An 8,666-nucleotide genomic window follows, 5' to 3' on the forward strand; every position below is an offset into this window, starting at 1 on the left:
AATTAGAGGACTTAGAATTCTGATTTCAGGACTTAAACAGACAATGTGGGAATGGGATAAGAATACACAAATAGATGAATGGAACAGAATAGGGTCCAAAATTAGACGAACCCATATACTGATTTTGACAATAGTGCAGAGGTGATTCAATGCACAAAGAGTATGTTTTCAACGAACTGTGCAGCAACAATTGTATAACTATGTGCAAGGTATGTACTCATCTCTCATGCTACCCACAGTTAATTCAAAATAGATCATAGGTTGAAAAATGCTAAAAGAAATCATCAAAATCTTTGTGATATTGGATCAGGTAAAGATTTATTTAAAAGGACACCAAAACCATGAACTATGAAGGAAAAAAATAAGTAGAAACTTTAAAATTAAAAACTCCTGCTCTTCAAAAGATGTTAAGGAAAATAAAAATCTACATACTATGGGATTCCGTTCGGTAGTATAAAGGAGCAAAATATGCATTCATACAACAGAAATGAATCTTAAAAGGATTAGGCTAAATTTAAAAAGACTACATATTGCCTGATTCTATTCACATGAAATTCCAGACAAGAAATAACTATAGTAAAAAAATGTGGAGAAATGATTAATAGTGACCAGGGATGGGGAAAGGGATTCACACCAAAGAGGATGAGAGAAGTATTTGGGAAGCTGTTTTACACTATGATTATGGTAGTGGTTATACATATCTATACTTTTGTCAGCACTCTTTGAACTACACACTTAAAATTACTGAGTAATTATATGTAAATTATACCTTAATTTAAAAAATAAATATAGAAACAAAAAAGTCAAAAATTGTATCAGAAAACAAATGAAATGAGAGAGAGATGCCTAAATGCAAGTAAATAAACTGGATAGAGGACTATGTGTTGATGAATAGAAAGATAAAGAAACTGCAGAATTTGATGAGAGTCCAAGATTGAGACCCAGAGTTCATCATCTGGTATTAGAAATGGGGAAAAAAAGTGTTAGAACTAATTACAAAACCAAAAATTATTTGTTCTTTGAAAATTTTATAAAACTCTCCTATAATGTCCTTCTATGCCTAATTAATTTTTAATTTAGGTAATTGACAATCATTTCCATTTCTTTCATGTTTATTTTTTAATTCAGATATCTATCACTACTCAAGTCAATTTTGTTGTCTAAATTTTCCTAGAAAATATGGCTTCTTTCACTTAGATTTTATTAGTTAACATAAAATTATCTTTTAAATGTTTGAAATTCTCCGTATCTGGCATTGTGTGTCTTTTTTTCATTCATAACCTTCAATATTTAGTATTCTGAACATCAAATTCTGTTGTTTATTTGCTTTAGTAACACCAGCTTTTGGTTTTTTAAAAATATTTTTATAGCTTTATTGATATAAATGACACATAAATGTATCAATTTAAGATGTACAGTATAATGATTTGATGTATGTATATATTGCAAAATGATTACCACAATAAGGTTAGTTAATACATCCAGCACCTTACATAGTTAGCGTGTGTGTGTGCGTGTGTGTGTGGTGAGGACTTTTAAGATCTAATCTCTTAGCAAGTTGGACAACCTAGAAGAAATGGATAAACTCCTAGAAACATAAAACCTTCCAAAGCTGAATCATGAAGAAAAAGAAAATTTGAACAGACCAATAATGAGTAAGGAAATGGAATAAGTAATCAAAAAACTCCTAACAAAGAAATGCCCAGTACCAGATGATTGCACTGGTGAATTCTACCAGACACTTAAAGAATTAACACCAGTCCTTCTCAAACCCTTCCAAAAATTTGAAGAGGAGAGAACACTACCAAACTCATTTTACAAGGCCAGCATTACCCTGATATCAAAGCCACATAAGAACACCACAAGAAAAGAAAACTTTAGGCAAATATTCCTGATAAGTACAGCTTCTGGTTTGATTGATCAGTTACATTATTTGTCTGTAGGGGGAAGGTATTGGATACATATCTTTAAATTTCTGCTTTAATTTTTATTACTTTTATTTTCCTTTTTATATTTTTACATCAACTTATGTTTGCTAATTAGCAGTTTGTTTTTAGAGCATGTAGCTTGCAATATTTTAATATTTTGAAATAATTTGACATTTTATGGTTGATTTTGTTCATATTCCTTGAATATTTGAAAAATGGACTTAATTTTTTTTTACTGTGAAATGCAAGTCTACTTACATTTGGATTATAATACAAAGTAGGGTGAATTCACCAAACAAATTCACTATTTATCCTAATTAAATCTTCCATCTTCTTCTTTATGTTCTACATTTTCTGTCAAATTATGGGAAACATTTAAGCTATGTTTAGATTTTTATTAATTTCTCCTCCTATTTCTAAAAATGTTTTTCCTTTAAATTTTTTGGTGCTCTGATTTTTAGTGCATAAACCATCAAGACTATTTTATATTCTACACAAATTGCAATTTTTACTGATAGAAATTTTCCACATGGATGGAGCCTATTGTATTTTTCTTGAATTTTTACTTGCCCAAAATTAGTATTAATAGCCCTTTTAATTTTTTTCCTTTTGTTTAGCATACCTATTTTTAGTAGGCAAAATTCTAAGATAGCTCCCACATTTCCTGCCCCTGGTGTACAATCCTGTATAAAGACCCCCAACTTGAGTGTTGGAGGAACTTATGAATATGATGGGGTAATTACTCCCTTTATGAGGTTACGTTATATGAGCAAGAGTCATATATGTATTATTTTATAAAAGAATCTATTTTAGTGGATTAGGAGAAAGTTCTCCTTCTGGCTGTGAAGAAATAAGCTGCTCACCTGCAAGAGGGCCATATGGCTAAGACGTGGGGAAGTTTATAGGAGCTGAGAGAGTCCCCAGTTTACAGCAAGAAATATGAAGAATGTAATATTCCCAATAGATTAAAGCTACTCCATTATTTGGCATCATAATTTGGTAGTAAACATGAACTTGGCCAAGTTTATTGAATTAAAAATAGACTTTCAACAAAAGGCTATTAAAAATAAATGTAAGCCATGAACTTAAGTAGTTGGAAGATGGTATAGGTCATCCTAAAAGTCCCTCCTATTCCCATCCAAGACACCTTACTCAGATGTTTTGAGTGCAATCATATGAAATACTTTCACAAACTTTAAAATGTATTCAGCTAAATATAGGGCAGAAAATACTGTGTCTCTACCAATTGGAAACTTAAAATGTGAATGAGTTTATATGCTATTTACATATATAGCAATTTAGCTAACTAAAGAACAATAGCTTACATTCTTTCAAATATGGTAGAAAATTGTAGGATAAGGTATTAGATATTTAATTAGATAATAAAGCCATTAGTGTTTCTTGTTAAGGTTTTAATTATCCTTATTATTTCTCTATTATGCAATGTCCATTATAGCAGCCACTAGCCATAGGTGGATATGAAACTATTTAAATATGCTAATCTGACTATAGAAATGTTTTTCTTTTTATTTTAATTAATTTAAACTTGAAAAGATATTTAATTTTGTTATTGGAAAAGTTTTAAGTATGCTTGGAAAATTTGGGTATGTAAATCTAGTTTTTCAACTGTAAATTGTGTGAAATTTAAATACAGAAAAAGAATTTCCAGTGAAAATTTAGTGTCCAAATCATGATGTGGATAAATGTAAAATACACACTGGATTTACAAGATTTAGTATAAAAAATGTAAAATATCTCATTAAGAGTGTTTTATATGTGTTATATGATCAAATGATAATATTTTGGATACACTGGGCTAACTAAAATACTTTAAATTGAAATGGCTATTTACTTTTTGATTATGGCTCCTAGAAAATTTTAAATTACACATATGACTTTTATTATATTTCCATTGACCAGTGTTACTCTATATAGTCTTGATCTTTTATTTCTATTTTACTTTCATTTCATTTTTACCTTAGCTCTTCTTGGGACATATTTTAAAATTTTTAAATAGATAAAAATTTTATAGAAGCAGAATTCACGTTTCAACCAGGAGATCTGGCATTTTTCGGGTGGGGGAAAGGGGTGTTATTCTCAAGTGTAAAATGAATTTCACAGAGGAATTCATTTTAGCATGAGCTACTTAGTATTTACATAATCATCTTGAGATTGAAAAAAAAAGCTTTAGGGCCTGGTATTTAAAAAATGACTGAGACCAACTCCATCAGAACTGTTTGAAAAACAAGGGCATATATTAATTGATTTTGGTTATTTTCCCTTTCTTAGAACTCATACATTTTTCTCTCTTAAATTTTTAGAATAAATGGAAGCTCTCACTGAACTCTAATCTTCCTTAGTTGTTCATGCTCCAGAGAACAATGCACTGCTTTTCAGAAGATAATAATTAAAGCCAAAATGTTCTGCAAGCTTTCCATATCTTAATATAGGGTATATTAAAGTTTGGGCTTCTGTCTGTGTTTGGTTTTTGGAGTATAATGGATGTCTACTTCAGGTTTTGGAAGGATGCTATAATACATTTATGTGTTGTTGAATTTGTAGTATTTACCAGCCACACAAACTTTTTGTCTGTTATTATGAAACATTTGGAAAAAGGGAGGGAAATAGTGTCAGATGCGTATATTTGCTGCAGGCTTATTGGATTAATTATTATAGTTTGAGATTTTTAGCTCAAATGAAATGCTGTAAGTGAAAGAGAGTTGGATGCTACAGCTTTAATCACGTTTTTCTTTAATGCTAAAGTGAAGGAAAATATATGGGTATATTTATAAGTTGCTATGTGAGCAGTTATATGAAATTTATGCTGTGTAATGTGTTATGGAAAGTAGCTTTGAACAAACTAAATGCCCATTTAATTTTATCAAAACATGTTTTTACAAATCCAATAATTATGCAATGTACTAGATTTTTTTTTTTAAGTTTTCCAAAGTATGGTAAACAAGCACTAGGTTTTCCTCATTTGCACAGTAATATGGACTTACAGGCTAAGGGTGATTTATGTACTGAAGTAATTTAAATTCCATACCTTCAAAGTCACAATGCATATGTTACATGCCTATAATTATGCTCCTCCGGGTGTGCAAGCCAAGAAGGTGGCAGAGTCAGACACAGAAAAAGAAAGGAGATTGATGATATGGTATTTTGCTAATACAATGCAAGGCACTAACAGATTATGAACCTCATTCTTGCCTTTCCTACTAGTACCTTCTAAATTACAGTTTCAAACTGATGTCTTCACTGATCTCTCATTTACAGAATTTGCCTTCATTATAAAGAAACCCTCTTGAAAAAAACTGAAAAAAGATAAGCAAAACAATACTTCAAATTTCTTTGGTTTAAGGATAAAAGATCTCTCCCACCTCCTCACACACACTCATTTATTAGATTTGACATACATATGCTTAAATATCAAACTTTTTTCCCTATATTTATAGTCATTTGAGGAAGAAAAACTAGTTTAAGGGAACCGATATGATGCACTGGTGTCCTCTAAAAAGTCACACCAATGGAAGGTAGAATATTTTAGGGGAGTACCACACATTTTACTACTTGTAAGTTACAATTCTTGCATACTGTTGTTTCAGAGAGTGATATTGTGGATTTTCTTAGGTTTCCCACAGGTTGCTAGGCATTTTCTTGTCCTAAGTGTTAGGTGACCTTTAAGACGACTGAACATTTATACGGAATACAATTAGACCTGGTAAGCAACTTCTGTTAAATCATACATACTAATTCCTTTATTATGTTACTGCCATGATGTTTAATGGCCACCTCCTTTGCGTCAGTTCAACTTTAGGTTCCATAGATTCTATTTTTCTCTAAGATATCAGTGGAATTCCACTCAATTTCAAAGTTTTAAATACACACTTCTCTGCTTTTTTCCTTAAAGAAATATGGTGTCTCATTGATAGCATCACAGTGTGCCTGTTCAAGAAGGGAAGAAATAAATACTGCTTCACATTTTTGTAGGGTGATTACCTTTTGATACCATGTAAAATGTCAGTTTGATCTTCAGTTTTTTTAACCCTATTTGGCCATTTCAGATCAAGTTTTCCACAGACATACTTTGTACATTTGATGAGAAAATGAGAAAATTACATAAACACATAAAAGTTGATTGACAGGTGATATATCCAAAGGAAGGTAACAGATTAAAAATACAGAAACTTGCTGTATCTCATTAGAAAAAAATCTTCTGCATAGTTTTTTAATGTTGCTTGGTTTGTCTGCTTTACCTGGAATCCTGTGGTTGGGGATATATTGTGTGACTGTGGGGATTTCAAACGTTTGCTCTTTACATTTCTAGAAATACAATAGGCTCACCCAGCTACATTTTTTAAGGTAGCTTTATTTGAGTAGATGCTCTTTCGACCCAAAAAATAGAGAAAAAGAAAATTAAAAAAATAAAAACCTTAGATAATCGATTAGGGATGATTAGTGATTAATTTTAGAGTGAAACAGTTAGATCTGGCCATTTCAATCATAGGGCACAGTGGCTACCCAAATGGTGTCTTTTATATAACCTCCTTGTTTTCACGTAAATGCGTGTGTGTGTTTATGATCATTTTTCTGTATTTGTACATTGAATTTAGTGAGTCTAAGAGATCAGTAGGGTGATGTTAATACATGTGGTTTATTGCATAAATTTGAGAGCTATAAGAGGGGGGCTGACTTTTGAGACTAAATTATGGTGCAGGGTTTCTGAGTTATACTGTTTATACATGTTGGGACCTCAGAATATTGTTGAACCAAGGAAGTATCGTAATGGCCAATAACTATAATATTTTCAAACATTAATGGTGATAGAGTTAGGAAATTATTGCAAATATTGAAGTCACTTTTTTAGTGATTATTCAAAATTTATTACACCTAATAATTCAAATTATTCTCTAATAAAATTAGAAGTTGTTCATTAGCTATTCCACACTTTTCTTGAAATTACCCAGCAGTCTTTGTTCATTAGCATATTTTCCTGAAGCTAAATAAAATCATAAACTATTTACTTATTTCTAAGAATATCCTTAGGGAAGATTTGCTAAAAATTCTTCAAAAGTTAAAAATAACACATTAATATAAATATAGAAAGTATTCCAGTCTGAAAATTCTCTTAGTTAAAAATCACTTGTTTTATCCTTTTATTTTTCCTGAATATAACACACCATGTACATTTATTATTAATAATGATTCATTCTTCTGAGTACTAATTACTAATTTTTCTACTGGTTAATAATTTTTCAATCCCCTAATATTTATAATGTGTACAATAAATTCTAGGTATTACAGGTATAAAGACATGATATTTTTTCTGAGTGTTAGTGAGAAGATAGAAATGAAAACACACTTAATGATCAAAACAATTGTTGATTTGATGAAGGTATTTCAGAGATTAGTAGGAGCATAGGAGAAGGACTATTACATTAGAAGAGAGAAATTCATTCAATTGTTGCATCATTCTTCTCAAAGATGTTTTACATTAAATGCTGTGTTTTCAAAAGACCTGAACAGTCTCTGACAAGTGACTATCGAAGCTTTACAGGAATTAACTATATGGACTAATTTTGGGACATTGGTCAATTATTCTGTCATCCTATAGATAAAGGCTGTATCAGATATCTTGCAAAAAATTTCCAAGGAGAGTTTCAAGAACCACACATCTCTACTCAAATCAAGGAGGCAATAAGAAACAATATTCTATCTTTTTTAAAAAGGTATTTAGTCTATCAAAAATAAACTGGAAACAATATACTAAAATCAAGAGTAAAAGTTTTATAGTGTTAGAAAATCTTAGAGACTAGGTAATTAGATACTTTTAAACTTTTTCTGTGGAGTCAATCCAACCACTTGAAAAATGAATATCAAGAATATAAAACAGGGCTTCCCTGGTGGCGCAGTGGTTGAGAGCCCACCTGCCAATGCAGGGGACACGGGTTTGTGCCCCGGTCCAGGAAGATCCCACATGCTGCGGAGCGGCTAGGCCCGTGAGCCATGGCCGCTGAGCCTGCGCGTCCAGAGCCTGTGCTCCACAACGGGAGAGGCCACAACAGTGAGAGGCCCACGTACCGCAAAAAAAAAAAAGAATATAAAACAAATAAAAAGGAGCACTGTTCTGATAAAGTAAGTTTTTACCCCTTGAAGCCACCAATGTTCCTGGCAGTGGTGTGCTAGACTCAGCTCATCTGGCTCATGACACCCAGTTGTTGGCATCCCTTCCCAACTTTGCATTCAGCGATGTTACACTGGCAGCTTTTAAATGGCCATGGGGAGGGTATTTATATCCTGGAAACTGGCAGGGGCTACAAATCAGAACTTCTTTTTCTTTTCCAGAAAGCCATTGTTAAACATCTACCAGTCTGCCACTGAGTACTGAGTATGTAATGGGAGTAGTCTGAGGAACACAACTGAAAAAAACATCAATCTAGTGTAATATGTGCATGTTACACTGAGGGGCTCAGAGAGGTGAAATAGTATTCTTTGCAGATTAACAGATTGTGATAGATTACAGTGGATGTTTACAAGTGATGCTGTTAATGGGCTGAATTGTGTCCCTTTAAAATTCATATACTGAAGACCTAACACCCCGTGCCTTGAAGATTAGGACCTTTCAAGAAGGGATTAAATTATAATGAGGCCATTAGGGTGGGCCCTAATTCAATGATTTATGTCCTTAAAAGAAGTGGAAATTTAGAAACACAAAGAGGCACCAAGGATGCAGGCTCA

Source organism: Phocoena sinus, chromosome 7 (genome assembly GCF_008692025.1).
Source record: "Phocoena sinus isolate mPhoSin1 chromosome 7, mPhoSin1.pri, whole genome shotgun sequence".
NCBI classification, from domain to species: Eukaryota; Metazoa; Chordata; class Mammalia; order Artiodactyla; family Phocoenidae; genus Phocoena; species Phocoena sinus.